Here is a 22287-nt window from a genome sequence, read left to right on the forward strand (position 1 = left end):
GAACAAAGAAATCAGAACCAGCACCAGCTCTTAGGCTAAAGCATAGATTTGCCTGTTAAAAATGGATGGAGCATTCCTTCAGTGCCATCATTTTCAAATAGAAAGGAAAAACACATTTCCTATAAGCTGAGCAAGAAAGACACATTTTTGCACGAAAAATTTGAGATCCAAAAAGATCCTTGGGTTGTTATATTTCATCAACAGGCTTCACGGGGCTAGGAATAAAATTCAAATACTGAGTTACAAAGAAGAATTTTTTAAATGTACAATACAGAGAAGGAGCTAAGATACAAATGTATCTGAAAAGCACTTGAAACTTTCATTGAGTTGTAAGCGCCTTGGGAACGCACATATTGTTAAAATTTTGGGTTGGAATCTTGGAAGTTGTTTAATTCAAAATATGTGCAGAGAAAAATGGCTAGGATTGCAAAGGGCCTTGAAACCTTGTGATGAACAAGCAAAATAAGTGTGATGAGAACACGAATATTCAGGCAAAATGTTACGGTTGCTTCCAAGTATTGGAAAGAATAACACGAAGAGGGAGCAGTGTTGGTCTATGCCATCCCAGGGAATATAATTAGAACAATAGATCTTTTTCTACTTAGGAAATACTTTGCTGCCCAACACAGAAACTTTATAACATTTTGAGCGGTCCAATAAAAGAACCGGTTGCCTAGGGTGGATAGTTTTACAGTACCAAAGATGTTAAAGGAAGCCTGGTCAATAATAAAGAGGGATGCTGCCCAAGGATCCCAGCCTTGGATGAGGAGTCATATAAGAAGATTGCATTAGGATGGTGATAGTTTATTGCACTGAGATTCCTTACAGCACTAAGACTATTTGATTAAATCTTAACAAGTGGAGGGGTGAGCTGGAAACAGGTTTCACACTACAGCTAGTTGATTGGCTTGGAGGTGCACCTCTCCTAATGAAGCCTCTTGCAATATACGGGCTGCTACTGAGAAACCAGCGGGGCCTGTTAGTTCTTTTCTCTGCATTCCTGTTTAGCCTGTAGCTACACCCATGAAGCCATTTTCTGAGCATCCTGCAGAGCCTGTTTAAGCTGTTGCTAAACAAGAAACAAGGATACCGTAATAAAGTAGCAAACACATAAGGCTCATTACAATTTGTCCTTATTCAGAAATAGGTTCGCACATAGACACTTATTTATAAATTCCTTAGAACCATCTTGATAGCCTCTAGGAGAAAAGACAGTATGTTGTTCTAGGTTTGATTCTGAAGTTCAGAGGCAGATGAAGTCATACAGCCTGCCTGGGATTCTCAAGAGGCAACTTTGGGTGGTAAGTCATATAGGAAATATTTTTAACCTTTATGTTCATTTTCTTCCTTCTCATTATAGAAAGCACATGTTGATACGTTTCTGTGCTTGTCTGTATGTGTAAGAAGACATCACATTGTGTTTGGTGGCCTTGGTTATAGTGCCCATTACAGAGGAACGAGAGTTGAACTATACCATTAACATCGTCAGATCGATTAAATAGAAATGTATAACCCACAAAAACAAAAGCTCCTTGGAGTGATCCATAATTTTCAAGAAGGTGAAAGAGTCTTGAGACCAAAGCTTGACGCTTGCTCCTTTATAATAAACTTTTTAACAGCTGTATACTATTCCACCGTACAGATACAGGACAATTTGTTAAACCAATACTCTATCATCGGGTATTCAGATTGCTTCTGGTATTTATTATAAACCTCACTAAAAATTAGTTCTTAGTACAGACACCTTTGCACACATTTCTGATTATTTCTTAAGATAAATGCATACTAGTAGAATTGCTGACACAAAAGGTATACACACTTACAAGTTTATACACATTTATATGTAAGTATAGACAAATAATTTGCTATTTTCCTAGCACCATTGTCAGAACCTTTCAAGAATTCTCTGTAATTCAACATTAATGAAAACCCTCTGTTCTTTCTCATCCTTCTTCAATCTCTTTCATTTTTTCCTTCTCTAGCATTTCCTTTTGAACTCCTCTGCCTATACCTGACACTTGCTTAAAGGATTTCACAAGTTCTTGTACCTGACCTTCACCATCCACTCCATTTTACCTTTATCTAGGTAACTTATAAATGTAGATCACTTACCTGAAACTTGTTCAAGCACCTAGCCTGTCCCCCTCAATTTTCTATTAAATCTCTCCAATGAAAGTCCTATTCAAAAGTTTCCAGCTCTTTGCATTGTTAGCACCTTCTCAGCCTTTGGGATTCAGAGCTTAAGTATCCCCTCCTAATGGAGATTTTTCCTACCTTCCTACCACCAGTTTGCTTTCTTCCTTATAAAGAATAATGATTTCATTTATTTCTATCTTGCTTTTTTTTTTTTTTTTCTTTTTGGTCTCCTTCCCCACTAAACCATATACTTCTTGCAAGCAAGAATGCAATCTATCTTGCTCAACGTTGTATCTTCAGCACCTGAAATAGTGCCTGGCAGGTGAAGTAGTCCCCTACCCCCATCCTCTGTTTTACTTTTCACCTTTTCACTTACCTGTGATCAACTGTGACCTGAAAATATTAAATGGAAAATTCCAGAAATAATTCACGAGTTTTAAATTGCACATCATCCTGAGATCTCATGCCCACTGGTTCCATCCAGGCCAGGATGTGAATCATCCCTTTGTCCAGCACCCACAATATATACCCTGCCCATTAGTCCCTTAGTAGCCATCTCAGTTATGAGATTGAGTGTCATGGCACTGAAGGGCTTGTGTTAAAGTAACCCTTATTTTAGTTAACAGTGGCCTCAAAGCACAAGGGTAATGATGACGACAGTTCAGATATGTCAACGGAAAGCTATAAAGTGGATTTTTTATGTGAAAAGGTGAAAGTTGTTAATAAGGAAAGAAAAAGGTGGTATGCTGAGGTTGCTAAGATCTATAGTAACTCTTATTATGTATATGCTGTGATGGTTGTATTTTATTATTAGTTATCGTTGCTAATCTCTCACTGTACCTCAATTATAAATTAAACTTTATAATAGGCATGTATGTATAAGAAAAAGCAGAGTATATATAGAGTTTGCTATTGTCCTCTGGTGGTTGCAGATATCCACTGGTGGTCTTGGAATGTATTCCCAAGAATCAGGGGGGACTACTGTACTAATTAGGTATTTGTTGAATGGATGGATGGATGGATGGATGGGTAATTCTTGTACAGAATGCAATCGCCATACAATCTCCCTCCACAGTAGTGAAAGCTTGATTTCGACATGTATCTTACATGCCTCGAACCATATTCCTTTTATGTATCCCCTTGGCTGTAGAGTCTTCTTGAACTTATAAATGCTCATTGTAAAAAACTTACAAAACATTAAAACATAAAGAACATAAAAATCATTTCAAACCAAGAAAAATTTGTTACTTCATCAATGGCTCTCACAGAACTTTGCTATGATAGAAATTATCACCAGCTGTAAATGGTCTGTTTCCTGGACCGGATTCTAATCTGCTTAAGGATAGGAAAGCCTCTCTTCTTGGTATCTCCAGACATTGCCTGCTCAGATTTTCTGAATGACTATTACCAGTGTAAATGTAACTACACTCTTCAGAAGAAGTCATGGCCATGTAAGGTACAATTGACAAAAAAATAAGTGATTAAGTGTTATGGTTTAAATTGTGTCTCCACCCCCACTCCACAAAAAAAAAAAAAAAAGAAAAAGAAAAAGAAAAAAAGATCTGCCGAGTTTCTGTCTATACCTCCAAATGTGATCTTATTTAGTAATAGATTCACTGCACATGGAATTAACTTCACATGAAGTCGTACTAGAACAGAGTGGGTTCCTAATCCTGTGTAATTGATGTTCTAATAAGATGATGGCCATGAGAAGACAGAGACACACAGGGAGCATGCCATGTGGTCACCAGAGCAGAGACTGGAGTTATGTAGCTATAAGTCAAGGAACACCAAAGATTGTCAGCCAAGTGCCGGAAGCTAGGAAGAGGCGAGGAAAGATTCACCTTCACGGTTCAGAAGGAGCATGGCCTGCTGACCACTCAATTTCAGACTCCTAACCTCCAGAGCTATAAGACAATAAATGTTGAATGTTTTAAGCCACATAGTTTGTGACACTTTGCTATGGCAACCCTAGCAAACTAATACAGTAAGCTATTACTATTAAACACTCTGCCTAATAATTTAGAGCCAAAGTCAAAATTTCCATAATTTTATGGATTTACTGGATCCAGAATAAAGGAAGAAATCAATTAGACAGTCTTCTTTCCTTCCTCCCTCTTTCCTTCCCTTCCTGCCTTCCTTCCTTCTTTCCTTCCTTCTTTCCTTCCTTCCTTCCTTCCTTCCTTCCTTCCTTCCTTCCTTCCTTTCGTTCATGGTTCTGAGCTCAAAAAACACAGCTACTACTTACTGGGAGCTGCACAATATTAGGGGAAGATCCCATATCTGCGTTAGACAATACTTTCATTCTTATAATCTCAATGAGATAGTGCTTTCACGATATGGAAAGAAACTGATCAATGGGTTTTATAAGCTCATTCACTTACTACACATTTATACATGCAGTGCTCTATGAATGGTTACATTTTATCCACAACGCTTCCAGCCTTGTTTGAAATGGAAAATTTAAGTATCTGAAGTGTTGTATGCCCTAAACTGGCATTTCTCGCTCGGGTTGAAGACTGGATAATATTGAGGGCTTTGGTGGGACATCCTGAAGGGAAATGACATTGGAGAATTTCTAGGCTTTCCAGAAAAAAAAAAAAAAATGAATGCTCTGAACTTTTCCTACTTTCTTAGGAGGAAGAGGGGCAAATGTATACTTGATGAAAAGGAAATTGCTCATAGTCTCTTTAAGGCTTAATCCAATCAGCTTTTGTATGGGGTAAAGTCTTAGGTGAATCATTAAAAAGTGGTACAAATTTCTTCCTAGGTATTTGAGGGAGAATTAGAATGAACTGGCATAGTCTCTGAACAAAAGAACTTCAACCACAGGAATCTACAAATGTATGTATCCTTCCTCAACACATATATGCATAGATGTTATGATAAAAAGTTTGGCATAGTTTACTTAAACACTGAGCACATAAACGTAGCAGTGTTCCTTCTTCCCAGGAATGAAAGGTACAACATGGGGAGTGCTATAGCCAAAGGTATTTGTAACAATGTTGTATGGTGACAGACGGTAGCTGCCCTTGCAGTGAGCATGACAGAATGTAAGAGAGTTGTGACTCACTATGTTGTATACCTGAAACTAATGTAACATTGCGTCTCACTTTTATATAAATATGATGAGGTTTGGGGGTGATCATGGGGTTCGTGAGGTTTGGAGCTGACGGCCAGGAAAGAATTCTTGAAGACGTCTTTGGTGCAAAAAGGTGACCCCTGGGCAGCAAGAGCTGGGCTGGTGACTGGTTATATACTATGGAGTTGGGGGAGGTAAAGACAGAAGGGAAGTCTCCGATGGGGCTTTGATATACAAAAGAGGACTCCTAAGAAACCGGAAGCCTTGCGATTGTCAGGCTAAGGTTGTTTTCCCTCTAGTAAGGCATTAACAGTAGGACCCTAGGGGGTTCCCTGAGAAATGTTATACTCTGCATTTGCCTCAAGTATTTGTCAATGGCCTGCCGTTATAAGGAAATTTAATTCTACCTGCCATTTTCTTCTTGCCTCTGTTCCCCACATCACTCTGGAGGGGACGGTGATACTAGGGGCTCCAGGAAACAGCCTATAGGTTTCTGAAGATTAGGCTATTGATAAGATTGCCTTTTTCTTGTAATTTACTAAGATATCCTACAGGACTGTGATCTCTATCAGTTAACCATTTGTTTTCTTTCCTTTCCTTTGTCCTTGGGGAGCCAGGAGTGCCTGAGGGATATCACACACATTCCACTTGGTGGGCTGGGTGGGATTTTGGGGTGGAGTGGCTGAAGGTAATGCTAGTTTGTGTTTGGCCCTCAGTTTGCCCTATGGTCCCTCATCAGATATATATATATATATATATATATATATATATATGTCGATATATGTACATATATCTCTCTATATAATTTTTTTTTAATTCCCTTTTCCCATAAGAAGAAAATATATCACATGAATGGTAAGCAGAGGAGGCCTGGAGCTTTCCCTTTCCATACACACAATTCCACTCTTAATTTATAATCTTGTATTTAAGATGCTGACTCATTAATGATGATTCTGTACCTTTACAAACACACTTCAAAATAAGCAGGATCTAATTGAAGATTCATGCCGCCCAAAATGCCACAACATTCCTAATTTAGGAAAACACAAAAACAAAACTGTTGCACCTCTGCAGAAATGACTTCATTTTAATTTTAAAATATTTCCAAAATCAAAAGCTAACGTTTTCTTTATTTTATGTTGATATTGTATATTTAAATTATATCCTTTCCAAGACACGTGCGAATAATTGGCCTCAGCGCGGCACATGATGCTTTTAAACACTGGAAAAAAGAAACCCAAGAAAACAGCAAAGTTTCCTGTTTACTTTCCATGCACTCGTGATGGGTATCATCTCTTATTGAGTATGATATTTCTAATGCTCTACTGCCATAACTGATTTTTAGATCTATCAAAAGTCATGATAAAAAGTGAATAAATTAATTTTTGGAATTTACAAAATAATTGAAACTAAGTGGCATAGTGAGAGTAATATTTTTTAACAAAAATCTTGTACGCAGGAAATGAATTCTTCCATTTTGTCTTTTTGTTAGTATACAGTGTTTGTCGATTGTATGGGATATCTACTTGCCAAAATGACGGAAGTAAAAATATTGGCTAACTTACAAAAATTAAAAAATCTTGCTCAACAAAATATTTGAAAAACACATGACTTGGAAATAAGAAAGAAAAAGGAGTAACCCCAGAAATAAGAAAGAAAAAGGAGTAACCCCAAGTAATGCGCAGTCTTTGTTCCCGATTTAATGATTTACATTTGTGATCACAAGGCATTGCATTTACATATGTTAAGTCATAATCTGGGGACGAAGCTAGGTTTCTACAAGAGTTGCTTCTTTCAGTTACAGTTTTTTTTTTTTGTTTTTTTTTTCAACATTTATTTATTTTTGGGACAGAGAGAGACAGAGTATGAACGGGGGAGGGGCAGAGAGAAAGGGAGGCACAGAATCGGAAACAGGCTCCAGGCTCCGAGCCATCAGCCCAGAGCCTGACGCGGGGCTCGAACTCATGGACCGCGAGATCGTGACCTGGCTGAAGTCGGACGCTTAACCGACTGCGCCACCCAGGCGCCCCTCAGTTACAGTTTTAAAAGTTACTTCTGCTCTAACTTGTTCATAATGTAAAGTCAGTTTAATTTGGTTTCTTCAAGATGTGATCTTCAAAGTTTTATCGGGGGAATTCAGTCACAGAATAGAGAGCAGAGAGGCTGGTTAATAGCCCCATGCCTGACACAGAATTAGGGGTCAATAACTATTTTTTGAATGACTATAAGTACTCTACTCGAAATACACACACACACACACACACACACACACACACACACACAATTACACACACATATAGACCCAGGCTACATTTCCTGGTTCTGGTTATAATGCAGTGTTTTGATCAGATGAGAGGACCCCAGAACATCCATGCTTTAGCTTCAAAATAGCATCTGATAACACCTGAATGCTACCAACAGAAATGCTCATTATTGTCTCAGGAATCACTTAGATCATCATCTTAGTTTACAGACATTTGCACAAAAACGTATTTTAAAAAGAAGGCCCCCTCAAATGTGAGGATATTGTTTCATACAGCAGGAATCCTGGGAAAATATCTAGTTTTTTTATGCCAAGGAAGCTTTTTGCTGATTAGATCTGGCAATGGAGACATTGAGCTCACCTTTAGGAAATTAGTACCACTACTTTGCTTCCCTAAATGTAGGTAAAGGGAAATTTCCCTGTTGGCTGTGGCCTAAGTAATTTTTTCAGAGTGATCAATGGAAAAAAATATGCAAAACACCTGACCAGTACTCTTCAAAGCTCTCAGAGTCTTCATAAACAAGGAAATTCTGAGAAACTATCATAGTCCCGAGACGCCTAAAGAGACATGACAATTAAATGTGATGTAATAGGGGCGCCTGGGTGGCGCAGTCGGTTAAGCGGCCGACTTCAGCCAGGTCACGATCTCGCGGTCCGTGAGTTCCAGCCCCACGTCAGGCTCTGGGCTGATGGCTCGGAGCCTGGAGCCTGTTTCCGATTCTGTGTCTCCCTCTCTCGCTGCCCCTCCCCCGTTCATGCCTGTCTCTCTCTGTCCCAAAAATAAATAAATAAACGTTGAAAAAAAAAAAATAAATGTGATGTAATATCTTGGATGGGATCCTGGAACAGAAAAGGGGAATTCGGTTAAAAACCAAGACAATCTGCATAACATAGAGACTTTATTAATAACTGGGGACAATGTGGGCACATTGGCTATAACAAATGTACCATACTACTGTAAGATGTTAAGTAGGGGAAACTGAGTGCAAGGAATAGGGAAACTCTGTGCTATCACCATCTTTCTATAAATCTAAAACTGTATGAAAAAAATGAAATTTATTTAAAAAGTTGTGCAACCGTTTAATATATACGATACTGTAGCAAGCTATGCATCCAAAATCTTACTTCTGTGAAGTTCAATTCATATAGCACACACACATACACACATGGGTGCACATTCCAGGACTGTGGGATGTTTGGGTTATAGAATGCCTACTTGTTTCCTAGGGTATGAGAGGAGTTGATTCTTTTTTTTTTTTTTAATTTTTTTTCCAACGTTTATTTATTTTTGGGACAGAGAGAGACAGAGCATGAACGGGGGAGGGGCAGAGAGAGAGGGAGACACAGAATCGGAAACAGGCTCCAGGCTCCGAGCCATCAGCCCGGAGCCCGACCCGGGGCTCGAACTCACGGACCGCGAGATCGTGACCTGGCTGAAGTCGGACGCTTAACCGACTGCGCCACCCAGGCGCCCCGAGAGGAGTTGATTCTTAAACCCTAGGACTTTTTCATAGCAAGTGGATTGTTTGTAATTTCTCTTCAACATATAGCTCGTGGCAACTAGAAGAGCTATAGTTTTATAAATACAGAAAGCTGCACAAGAGCTCATTCCACTTGTGCCTTGTGAGACGTATCTTTCCAAACGAGAAATCCTGAGAAATGCCCAGGTCTGGGAAGAAGTTTCATAAGAACTGTTACTCTAGGCATGTCAGTGGGAGTTAAGGAGAGTAGGGGAAGAAAAAAAATTTCTTTTCCCTCGTCCATTTTAGGTTTATCGTCTGGGGCCCTGTCAATTGGACTGACAAGGGCAATTTAAGAAAAGAACAAGAAGTCGATAAACACATGCCTTGTACATTCACCTGGGAACACCCAGCGATGAGTAACTTAAAGGGGCAGTTAGCACAGGTTTATATAGCATTTTAACAAAAGAATAATAATTTTGTAGAGAAGTGGCAAGACAAAAGAAAAAGCCTTTGAACTTCTAGGGGTAGAAAATCGTGGAAAAGCAAATATATGGAAAAGTAATGTGAGATAAGGGTTAGTTGTAGCAAAGTCATGTGTATTTCTCTGGTGCTGCCTCTGGGCTGATAGGGTCTAGAGTTGTTTTAGGTGATTAACCTCTGTTCTTCCTGGTAGAGAGGGAAGGGGGACAGTTTAACAAATCTGTGTCCTGCTTTTAGGCAAATAAAGGGCACAGTTTTTCTTATATCTTCCTTTTCTCAGTTGCCTGTAGCCCAAGATAATCCTTGTGCCAAATGGGGCATACTTTGGGGTGACATATTCTGCTACTCTTCAAGGTCACCACAAGCCATCTTCAATATCGCAATTAAGGAAATGCATGTTTTCATTTCATGAAGGTCTTTAGAAATTTTATTCTGTAGGTGTTCGGTTCATATGTCTTGGATTTAAATGAAGAGAAAAATGTGGTTTTTGTCCCCAAACGTGGCCACCAAAATAATTTTACGATATCATTCACCCTAGGAGGCTTGTATGAGTTTTCTTTCTCAACATGTATTGAACGATTGAAAATAACCATGATAAAACAAGGCGTCTCACGATTAGCATTCGGACTACGAAAGAGCAGATGTTACAATGTACCCTGAGGACAAAAGGAGCTGCCAAAATTGAACACATCAGTTTTAACAACCCTGGGACTCATTTTGGCCAAATGTTTTAAGTACAGGAAATGACTTGAGCCAGTCTGTATTTCTTTTTATTTACAGCATGACTAAAGGTTGAGTCTATCAGAAGAACGGAGGCAAATAGCCAATTAAAGCTATGCCCATCATCCGCAAATTTCTCTCTGAGATTACTGTGCCCAATAACCCAAAGAGTCATTACTTCAATTACCTAAGGCAACAGGTTGATGATAAGACCCCTTCAAGTTTGCAAGGTTATTTGCAGTAATCCAGACTATATGGTCTTATTTACAGAGTATGAATTACAGAGTATGAATTACAGAATATGATTAGAGAAAACATCAAAAGTTTTTTTTTAAAGAAAATACTTCAATACGATATTTAGTTTCACATCTTTCATTCTTTGGATTATAAACCTCGTATTTATTCTTTCATGTAACAAATATTTATTGAGTGTTTTTATCCAACTTACATTTATAATTACAGACACCTAAAAATATGAAGGGGGAAGGGCAGCCTGGGTGGTTCAGTCGGTTAAGCGTCCCAATTCGGCTCAGGTCATGATCTCACAGTTTGTGAGTTCGAGCCTCGTGTCGGGATCTGTGCTGACAGCTCAGAGCCTGGAGCCTGCTTCCAATTCTGTGTCTCCCTCTCTCTCTGCACCTCCCCTGCTCATTCTCTCTCTCTCTCTTTCTCTCTCTCTCTCTCTCTCTCTCTCTCTCTCTCAAGAATAAATAAACATTAAAAAAATGTTTAAATATTAAGGGGGTATGGAAATTAAAAAAAAAAAACCTCAAATAATCTAGAATCATTTTAATGTACTTATTTTATCAGAACAGAAATTAACCTAAAGGAAAACTCAACAATATTCTTGGACATAGAGTGTATATATATGTGCATATATTTATGTTGAACAGCCATTAAAGCCATTTTGATAGTTTATTCCGGCAGAGAACTGAAGGTCATATGTTCAGTCTCAGTATGTGACGGATGACTTTCTTTTACAGTCCCTGACAACACCCTTAATTCCAGCCATGTTGGTCACAAATTTATTATCACTGACAGAAAAACAAGTCAAGTACAAGCAGATTGGGCCAATAACCTGTTTTCCCATATGAGAAAGAGCTCTTTTAAATTGTGCTCACTTCTATTTGTCCTATACCCAGATTATGTTACCAATATAATCCTGTATCTTATAAAGGATATATGACGGGGGGGGGGTGGTTTTCGGGTGGTTATATATGAATTGTATTTAGTGTAAATGGCTTCTTGAAATTAGAAAAACAAAGAAACTCGATGAGATGACTCCTTTGTTCTGGCAAAAGCTTGCCCGTCTCTCAGAACACAGCTAAGAAATGATTTCCTCTGGAAAGCTTAACTAAATTGCCGTCCATTTGCCCCCATGTATAGATAATTTGTTGTTTTTTTTTTCCTATCTGCTACCTCTGTGCATTTTTAGTAAGACTCCTGTGCTTATATTGTATTTTATTTATTTACATATATGCCTGCCCTATTAGATCCTGACCCCATGGTATGGGTGAACTCCCATTTCTCCAGCTTTTAGCTTCATGCTTTGTACATTGGAAGCATCATTGAAAGTGTGTTAATGCATATTGCTAAGTGAAAGAAGCCAGTTTCATAAGGCTATCTACTGTATGATCCCAAATGTATGGCATTCTGTGAAAGGCAAAACTTTTGAGACCATGAAAAGATCAGCGGTTGCCAGGCATTTGGCAGGAGGCAGGGGAGGAATTAACAAGTGGGGCACAGGAGACTTTTAGGGCAGTGAGACTATTCCCTACATTGTAATCCGGGTACGTGGCATGCATTTGTCAGAACGCATAGAATTATTCAACACAAAGAATGACCCCAGTGTTAACTTGGGTTAACAATAATGTATCAATATTGGATCATCAACCGCATCGCATACACCACACTGATGCAAGATAATAAGAAGCAAACTGTACAGGCTAGGTGAGCGGGTGGTGCAAGCAAAAGGAGGGGGAGGGTACGTGGGCTCTCTCTACTTCGTGCTTTGTTTATCTACGACCCTAAACAAGCTCTAAAATTAAAGCCCACTCACCTAAAAATGTATTGAAAAATAAAATGTGTAGGCGTCATGCTTTTGTCTCAAGGTTAATTTTTTTCTCAACTGCCATTCAAGTATTTAAAAACTCTGACGTCAGCATAGTAAGATTAATTTGGCCAGGCTGTAGTTTGAATTTCTCAGATTCTTTACATTTCTGACGCACTGCCAATAATCATTACTTGGCAAGGCCAGGACCTCCGTAGGGAATCTTCCCAAGATCTAAACATACGGTTCTATTTGTCAGCAGCCATATACTCTCCATCTGCTCATGTTTAGGGTATATGTGCATACAAAGGGAAGGTTTAGTAAAAGTAGTAGTAATCTGAGAATTCGATGTGGGATTTTATCACATTAATTTCTTACACTAATAGACTATATTCAAATAGTATGCTTTAAACCCAAATCTGTAACACCTAGTCTATTTCCTATATCAAAATAAAGCTTTAAAATATTGCCTCAATAGATACTTGTGGCCATTATACACTCAATACTATGAAACACAGAGATACTGAAAGAATTGAATCATTAAACATGATCCTTTATCTAGAACCTCTTGTCCTTCCAGCAAATGCTTTTTTATAACACATTGACCACCAAGCCATGTGTGAGGAGCTGGGAATAGAACAGTATATTCCTATCGCTAAGGAGTTTACACTCTTTTGAGTGAAAGGGACAAAGGAAACAGAGATTTATAATACAGTATGATTGTTTCCACAATAATGGGTAAGTCTAAGATTATTGGTTGAATAGAATCGTTCACAAATCTATTGCTTTTATGGTCAGTCTGAAGATACTGCAGAGTTAAAAGACTGGGAAGGAAAAATGATTAGAAAAGGAGACACAAGACGAAGGAGGAGTATGGATATCACCATGGTCTCTGACTTGGGAAAGTAAAGGGATAGTGCCCCAAGTCACAGGGATGCAGAACACCGGACGAGACATGATTCTGTGGGCAGATGGAGGACAGTAGGGGAGTTGACAAGTATGGACGGAACTTCAAGTGCAAGAACTGGGCTTTAGATTTGAGAATGTTCTGCATATAGATAAAGTTGATGCCGTGAGAATGAATGGGCCTATTCAGGGCTCTGTATCATGTGTGAAGACAAGAGAAGGCATTAACAGTAGCCAACACCGACAAGTTAACAGAAGAAGAAGACCTTGCAAAGAATCCTGAAAAGACTAACAAATCAGAGGTCAAAAGACATAGAGTGCAAGGTCATGAAACTCAAAGCAAGAAGTAAGAGATAAAGAGGGTCAGATGGAAGACAGGTAAAAGATGATGAAGACCAAAATGTATCCATGTGTGCCTGGACATTGCAGCATGCGTATTGTCATCATCTTAAGAGGTAAGTTAAGATGGGTCTGCTTCTGGGGCACCTGGGTGGCTCAGTCAGTTAAGCGTCTGACTCTTGGTTTTGGCTTGGGTCATGATCTCACGTTTGTGGGGCTTTGTGCTGGCAGTGTGGCCCCTGCTTGGGATTGCCTCTCTCTGCACTTCTCCCGCTCTCTCTGTCTCTCTCAAAGTAAATAAATAAACATTTAAAAAAAAAATGGCTCTGCTTCCTCCCCCTACTCTCAGTGCCTTGCTCAGTGTCCAACATCTACCGGCACATTCAAAACACATTGATTGCCTATTATGTCCCAGGAAGTGGAGTTCTTCAGAAAGACAAGGGGAACTCTTTTGGGTACTTGGGATACATTAAGAAACAAAACAAAACAAAACAAAACAGACCAAAACCTCTGCCCTTGTGGTGCATCCATTCCAGAAGTAGGGAAAACAGACAATAAAAAGTAAGTGAAGGGGAAGCCAAATTCTTTTTGTTTGGGGGGGGGGCGTGGGAGGCCAAATTCTAATGGATTGAAGAATAAATACGAATGATGAATTTGAGGTAATGAATTTGCATTACAAAATTTCCAAATATCAGATAAATTAGAAAAGGTCAAATAATATCAAAATAAATTGACTAAACATGGCAGCAAGGGATTTCTTTCTTTTTTTTTTTTAATTCAACAGAAACAGAAAATTGAAAATGTTAAATGCCATGGGATTGATGCTGGTAGAAAAAGAGGAACCAAATGCAAAGGGTAAAGAAAACAGATAAATAATGGAATAGTACTTTTGGGAAGAGGGAAAGGACTAGATTTCAAAGTACAACTGGAGAGATTAGAATTATGCCAGGGTGACATTGCAAGTATGATCTGGGAGCAAGGAGGCGAGACATAGAGTCACAAGTGTGCTGACAGTATGGAAGGGAAATCTCCTTTTATGAAAGAGAAGTGTAGAGATAAAAGGGCTAGAAGGTAGTTCTAATGTTCAGGTTAGATAGGCTAAGGGCATGAGAGGGAGAGCAGCAGAGAGGGCCATTTTTACTGTGATGGTTGATGATTTTGCCCCTCATGGCACCCTAGCTGCCTGAATTTGAAAACAAAGTAATGGGATAGATTTGTCAATGTAGATCCAATAGATGGACAATGGCACTAAGGTAATTGGTTAAAAAGTAGTATAAATAACCGGTTGTGGAATCTAGAAAAGATGACGAATAGAGAAAAGCTAAGAGAGGGCTAATCGGTAAAAAGAATAGAATGTCCAAAGATCTGGAGGTCCAAAGTTTGAAAGCCTCAAAAAGATTATAATAATACATTAAAAAAATTCTTAATGTTTATTTTAATGTATTCTTAATTAATACATTCTTAATTAATACATTCTTAATTAATACATTAAATAATACATTAATTAATAAACATTAATTCTTAATGTTTATATTATTTATTTATTTTTGAGACAGAGAGAGCCAGAGCATGAGCAGGGGAGAGGCAGAGACAGAGGGAGACATAGAATCTGAAGCAGGCTCCAGGCTCTGAGCTGTCAGCACAGAGCCCGATGGGGGGCTTGAACTCACCAGCAGTGAGATCATGACCTGAGCCAAAGTCGGATGCTTAATCGACTGAGCCACCCAGGCACCCCATATAATACATTTTAAATAACGAATGCCTAAGTAATGGGAAGAGTTCAAAAATACGAACATCTGAGTATTTATTTGAGAAAAATAGTTTTATAGCAGAATATTTTAGACAAATATTGATTTAGGTATCTTCTATCACATCTTAAATAACTTCCAATATTATATTAGGGTCTTAAAATTAATTTGCCAAGAAACTCAGATATGGAGAGAGCAAACTTATTTGAACTTATTTGGACTTTGTGAAGATAGAAAAGATTTAGAATATTTTTGATCTGCTGGTTTAAGTGAAGTGTTATAGAAAAAGCCAGAAGATAATTAGGTATGGTAGTTGAACAGACTCTCATTTGCTTATTTTTGGGGGCAGGCAAGTAAAACCAGAACTTTAAAAGCAAAGTCAAAAAGGATGCAAACATGCTGGGGGGAATTGGTTTCATAGTCACCAGTAATTCTCAGGAAGATAATGAAAGAAGAGGGAAGGACACTTAAAAAAAAATAGACTTGGAAAAAAAATAGACTTGGGGTGCCTGGGTGGCTCAGTCAGTTAAGCGTCTGACTTCGGCTCAGGTCATGATCTTACCGTTCGTGAGTTTGAGCCCCACATCAGGCTCTGTGCTGACAGCTCGGAGCCTGAAGCCTGCTTCAGATTCTGTGTTTCCCTTTCTCTCTGTCCCTCCCTGTCTCATACTCTGTCTCCGTATCTCTCAAAAATAAATAAACATTAAAAAAAAATAAAATAAATAGGCTTTACTTTTAGAGCAATTTTAAGTTCATACCAAAAACAAAGCAAAAGGTAGAGAATTTCTCACACACCCTGTACCCCCACATGTGCATAGCCTCAATCACTGTTGATCAGAGTGCCCACCAGAGTGATGCAGTTGTTGCAATGGATGAAACTACATCAACACATTATTATAAACCAAAGCCACAGTTTACGTCAAGGTTCACTCCTGGTGTGGTACATTCTGTGCCTTGGGACAAATGTGTAATGGTATGTATCCACCGTCATATGCCATACAGAGGAGTTTCACTGCTCTGAAAAATGCTTTATATCATCTTATTCACCTCTCTCTCCCCATTACCCCTCGCAACCACTGATGTCTTTACTGCTTCCAAAGTTTTGCCTTTTCTGGAATGCCAGGTAGTTGGAATGACGCAGTATCTAGCCTCCAGACTGGCTACTTTAACTTGGTGACATAGATTTAAGGTTCCTCCATGTCTCTTCCTGGCTTGATAGCTCCTTTCTTTTCAGCACGGAATAACGCTTTCAAGTTTCGGCAATTGTGAATAAAACTACTGTAAACATCTGTGTAGAGGCTTCTGTGTGAACATGTTTTCAAGTCCTTTGGGTAAATACCAAGAGGCACGATTGCCGGATCTTATAGTAAGAGTATGTTTCGTTTGGTGTGAAAGCATTAAGCTGTCTCCCAGAGCGGCTGTACCTTTAGGCATCCATTTCAACGACCCATGAGAATTTCTGCTGCTCCCCATCTTCACCAGCCTTTGGTATTGTCACCATTCTGCATATTGACCATTGCGATCGGTGTACATTGTTGTTTTAATTTGCATATTATTAACAATATGTTGTGTTTGTGTAGAGAAATTGTTTTATATGTTTATTTTCCATCCGTATGCCTCTTTTGGTGAGGTGTCCAATAAGGCCTTTGGCCCAGGTTTAATCCAGGTTGTTTGTTTTCCGACTCATGGGCTTCAAGAGTTCTTTAAATGAATAACAGGTGGGGTGTCTGGGTGGCCCAGTTGGTTGAGCCTCTGACTTCCTCTCAGGTCATGATCTCACGGTTCTGGGTTTCAGCTCTGCGTCGGGCCCCGTGGTGACAGCACATTGCCTGCTTGGGATTCTCTCTCCCCCTGCCCTTCCCCCACTTGTGCAGGCACGCTCTCTCTCAAAATAGACGTATAAACTAATAACAGCACTCTAGCAGATGTATCTTTTGCAAATATTTACTCCCAGTTTGTGGCTTGTGTTCTCATTTTCTTGAAAAGGTCTTTTCTGGAGAAGTAATCTTCAATTTTAATGAAATCCAGCATATCAATTCTTTCTTTCATGGATTGTCCCTCTGGTATTGGATCTACAAAGTCGTTGCCAGATGCAACTTTATCTCGACTTGCTCCGACGTTATCTTCCAGGAATCTTACAATTCCCCACTTTACATTTCGGTCTGTGATGCATTTTGAGTTCGTTTTTCGTGAAAGGTACTGTGAAGGCCTGTGTCGAGATTCTTTTTTTTCTTTTTCCTTTTTTTTCCTTTGGCATGTGGCTGTGTACTTGTTCCAGCACCATTTGTTGAAGTTATTTTCTTTGCTTTATTGTCTTGCCTTTGTTCCTTTGCCAAATATCAGCTAACTACATTTATGTGGATCTATTTCAGGTCTCTCTTTTCTGTTCCATTGATTTATTTGTCTGTTTTTTCTCTAATACTGCACTGCCTTGATTACTGTAGCTTTGTAGCAAATTTTGAAGTTGTATAACGTCAGTCCTCCAGTTTCGTTCTTCTTCAATATTGAATTGGCTATTCTGAGTCTTCTCCTCTCCCCTTTGTGGTGACAATAGTTCCAGGCCAGAGGGGGACAGTGGTTCTGATTCGAGGGTCCCCTCCCTGGTTAGCACAGCTACAAGCCTGCTGAAGCCACAGGATCCCATAGCAGAAGCTGCCTCGGTGTGACTCTTTTAAAAATGTGGCTGGCCTTCAGTGACATCTCCTAAGAGGAATAAGGTTTCCTTGATGAGGGTCTAAGATGGCTATCCCATGTGATGTTGGAGAATTTCGCAGCTATCACCCCCCTAGATGGTTGGTGTGGACTGGAGGATGCGGGCGCGCCTTCTGTATTGAGTTTCAGAGGAAAAATGTCCACGGGCAGAATGACACAGCCAAGTCTATCCTTCCAGAAGGCTCATCTTTGTGAGATGTGTATCCAGATGGCAACACACAGTTTGTGCCACGGCTGAGCACTTGAGAGGCATGTGGAAAATGACTGTGGTTCAGCACAAATCTTCACCAGCACCGGAAGGAGTACAGTGAACGTGGGACATGGACAGGTCCTCCCTTGTGAAAGGCTGCCCTTCACCTGTGGGAAGAGCTTCCTGAGCAACGCTGCCTTTCTCTAGTGCCGGCCACTCCCAGCTGGACAGCATCAAGTGTGGGGAGGCCTTTCACAGCAGAAGAAGTCATTGTACGTGCAGCAGACTGGGGAAAGTTTTTAGCTACACATACAAACTTGTTTGGCCTCAGTGAACTCACAATGGAGAAAAGGCCTCATGAGCGTGGGGAATGCTTTAGCCAAAGCCCCAACGTCATGCCTCACACTGGAGCCAGGGCTTACTACTGTGACGAATGTGGGGAACGTTTTAGCCTCAGCCCCATCTTGAGTCATCACCAGAGAGTTCTATGGAGCAGGGCCTTCTGAATGTGCCAAAAGTGGGAAATCCTTTAGACAAATCCTGGCTTCGATGGACACTGCCGAGTTCGTATTTGAGAAAGGCCTCATACATGCAATGAATATGGGAAATCCTTTAACTACAAATTTGACTGCCTTCAACAGCAGAGTGCACGCTGGAGAAAAGATTCTTATTCAGTGTTGGAACACTGGAGGACAACCTTTGTGAGAGAGCCATCTACCCGAATTGAATTGAACTCCATCTATCTGAACATACACAATGGGAAATTCTGCATAAATTCTAGGAACACGGGAAGCTTTAATGAGCGGCATTGTACTTTTTTTCCCTCTCTAGATATTTATTTTTGAAAGAGAGAGACGGAGTGTGAGCGGGGAAGGGGCAGAGAGAGAGAGAGAGAGAGAGACACACACACACACACACACACACACAGAATCTGAAGCAGGCTCCAGTCTCTGAGCTGTCAGCACTGAGCCCGACGCGGGGCTCGAACCCATGAACTGTGAGATCATGACCTGAGCCGAAGTGGGATGCTTAACTGACTGAGGCACCCAGGCGCCCCTCCAGCATTATACTTAACCTGCCCAGGCCAGGGCACTTGACAGATTTACGTCACAGACAGTTTCTGTGGCATAAGCTATTCCACTCTGCCACCTAGCAGATCGCTGATGTGTAGGTAGTCACCCCAGTGTAATAAGGGAAGACATGTTTCGTGTCTCATTTGCATGCCTTGCAGAGAACCATGCATAGTCTGAGTTTTAGGGGGCCTCATGCTCTCCTCTCGGACTAGTTAAGACATAGTCTTCACACAGTTTTGGCCGAGAAGACCCAGTCTGGATAAGACTGGAAACTTGCAAAAACATCTTTCTGTCAGCTCTTATTTAATCTGCAGAGCGGACAAAGGCCACCTAGGAACGGCTACAACAGTTTGTGGTCCTATTTTGTGGCCTGGATCTCAGGGGTTTTGTGTGTGTGTGTGTGTGTGTGTGTGTGTGTGTGTGTGTTTATGTTTTAGGTCCAGAGGTCACCTTGGGGAAGGGGAAATTGTTGTGACAAGCTTCAGGACTTTGGGGAAAAAGAAAAATTGGTTCCATTGTACCCAGGGCATGTCACATAATGCCCAGCACTACTGAGGGGAGGGCGTTCCCCAAGTACTGCAAAGGAACCGTGTACCCTAATGTCCAGAATTTGGTTTGCTGGTGTCACTTGTGATGAGACTACAGGGGCCAGACTGAAACACTGCGTGTGATTAGTAGGGTCTAGAGAAGACTGCACCACTCTAGACAGAATGTGCCTCTTCTGAAAGTTGTTCAAGGGCCGACGGCTGTATGAGATGAGTGTGTATACCTCAGACCTGGGTTTTTCCTGAAGCTGAGGTCATTGTCAGATCAAATAAGGGTTTGTTTGCTCCTGTAGCCTCTGGATGGTTCACCTCAAGGCCATCGTTGCACAGTCAAGAAAGTGAAAATAGAGAAAAGGGAAAATCCCATAGTCTGGTGATGTGACTTTTATCACTCAGCTAGAGATTTTGTTGGCTCAGACAGAAACGATCTTTTTTATTTTTTTTTAAATTTTTTTTTCAACGTTTATTTATTTTTGAGACAGAGAGAGACAGAGAGACACAGGGGAGGGGCAGAGAGAGAGAGGGAGACACAGAATCGGAAACAGGCTCCAGGCTCTGAGCCATCAGCCCAGAGCCCGACGCGGGGCTCGAACTCACAGACCGCGAGATCGTGCCCTGGCTGAAGTCGGACGCTTAACCGACTGCGCCACCCAGGCGCCCCGAAACGATCTTTTTTAAAAAAATATATATTTTTATTGAAAAAAACATTTTTGGAACGTTTATTTCTTTTTGAGAGAGACAGAGCGTGAAAGGGGGAGGGGCAGAGAGAGAGGGAGACACAGAATCCGAAGCAGGCTCCAGGCTCCGAGCTGTCAGCACAGAGCCCATCAGATAGAAATGATCTTTATTGCTTACCAATAGTGCCTGCCACTTAGAAGAGAGCTGTCCTTCCCAAGGCACACAAAAAAAGAGATGGTCACATATGTAGAGAGTTGCCAGACCTTCTGGTTTCTGAAAAAGAAGAGATCTAAACTTTTATGGAAACATTTTTTCAAGTTTTATTGAAGTATAACTGGCATGCCATAACCTCACAAATTTTAAAGTGTACAATTGGGTTACCTTTGACATACATAAAGACCCATAAAACCACCTTAATCATGTTAATGAACCTGCCCATTACCCTTGTATTTACCTTGTACTTCTTTACAATCTCTCCCTGCCCTCACCAGCCCTCCAGGCAATGACTGATTTACTTTCCTCGACAATAAATTCGTTTGCATTTTCTAGAATTTTAGATGATCAGAACCATGAAGTGTTTGCTTTTTGTCTCATTCTGGTTTCTTTCATGCCACATAATTAAGATTCATACATGTTCCTTAAGTAATTCATTATTTTTATTGCTGAATAGTGTCCTGTTGTATGGATATACATACATGTGTATCCATTAGCCTGTTAATGGATGTTTGGGCTGTTTCCACTTTGGGGCTATTATTACAAATAAAGCTGCTTATTTAAAGTGGACAGTTTGATCTTTTGATACGTGCTAAAACACTACAACCGAAAGTTTCTTCTTGCCATTTTATTTATTTATTTATTTATTTATTTATTTATTTATTTCATTTTAGAGAGAGAGAGAGCATGAGCTGAGGAGAGAGGCAGAGAGAGAATCCATGCTGAGCACGGAGCCTGACATGGGGCTCATTTCCACGACCCTGGGATCATGACCTGAGCTGAAATCAAGAGTCAGGCGCTCAACCCACTGAGGCATCCAGACGCCCCGCTTCTTGCCCTTTTATTTTTTTTTTAATGTTTTTTTAATGTTTTTATTTATTTTTGAGACAGAAAGAGGCAGAGCATGAGCAGGGGAGGGGCAGAAAGAGAGAGAGACACAGAATCTGAAGCAGGCTCCAGGCTCTGCGCTGTCAGCACACGGGGCTCGAACTCACGGACTGTGAGATCATGACCTGAGCGGAAGCCGGACGCTTAACCGACTGAGCCACCCTGGCGCCCCTCTTGCCCTTTTAAATCCATCCTTTGTGACATATGAAATTGAAGACAGCGTACCTTTTGGAACGGATATTTTTGTGTGTGTAGACGAATGGAGGCAAATGCCTTATGAAGCTCCCCGAAGTCTTCCCCACTTTTCCAACATTATCTGTCAACTCGTGGCCACTCTCATTGCATCTGTCTCCACCACGTTACTGGATTATTTTACCTATAATCCCAGACATCGTATTAATTCATGCATAACTTCTTGAGAACGCATTTCTAGAAGGTAACTTCAGAACTTTAGGAACTATCACACAAAATAAAAATATTTCAAATATGGCAAAACTTGGATTAGGCGAATGGGTAAACAATACACAGACTAAAAAGAATTTTTAAAAAAGCCTAAACATGTTCCAAAGATATATGAAACATATTAAATCTCACCAGCAACAAAGATTTACAAACCCAAATAAACACAACTCTTGAATTTTGTTTGCCCACATCTGGTAAAGATTTGAAAGTTTAATAGCGTTCGATGGTTCGCAGGGAAATGGTCTCTCTCATACCGGTTGGTGGAAATATACACTGGCATCACAGCTCTCAGATTAATCTGGCATAGCCTTTTAATTTAGAAATTTCACTCTTAGAGGG

At 40.2% G+C, this 22287-nt stretch overlaps 1 long non-coding RNA gene across 2 annotated transcripts in view; it reads right to left on the bottom strand.

Moving 5' to 3' along the window:
- Nucleotides 1-8288: 8288 nt before the first annotated feature.
- The window catches only part of LOC121027078 (uncharacterized), a 30679-nt gene continuing 16680 nt past the window's right edge, over nt 8289-22287 (bottom strand). For both annotated transcript variants that reach the window (XR_005788540.1, XR_005788544.1), the window contains exons 2-4: nt 21712-21862; nt 20563-20658; nt 8289-8321 (exon numbers count right to left, since the gene is read on the bottom strand). This is a non-coding gene — a long non-coding RNA (uncharacterized LOC121027078). The remainder of the gene's footprint in view (nt 8322-20562; nt 20659-21711; nt 21863-22287) is intronic.

This window comes from Herpailurus yagouaroundi, unplaced genomic scaffold, assembly GCF_014898765.1.
Source record: "Herpailurus yagouaroundi ecotype Mexico unplaced genomic scaffold, PumYag 28, whole genome shotgun sequence".
In the NCBI taxonomy this organism is placed as follows: domain Eukaryota; kingdom Metazoa; phylum Chordata; class Mammalia; order Carnivora; family Felidae; genus Herpailurus; species Herpailurus yagouaroundi.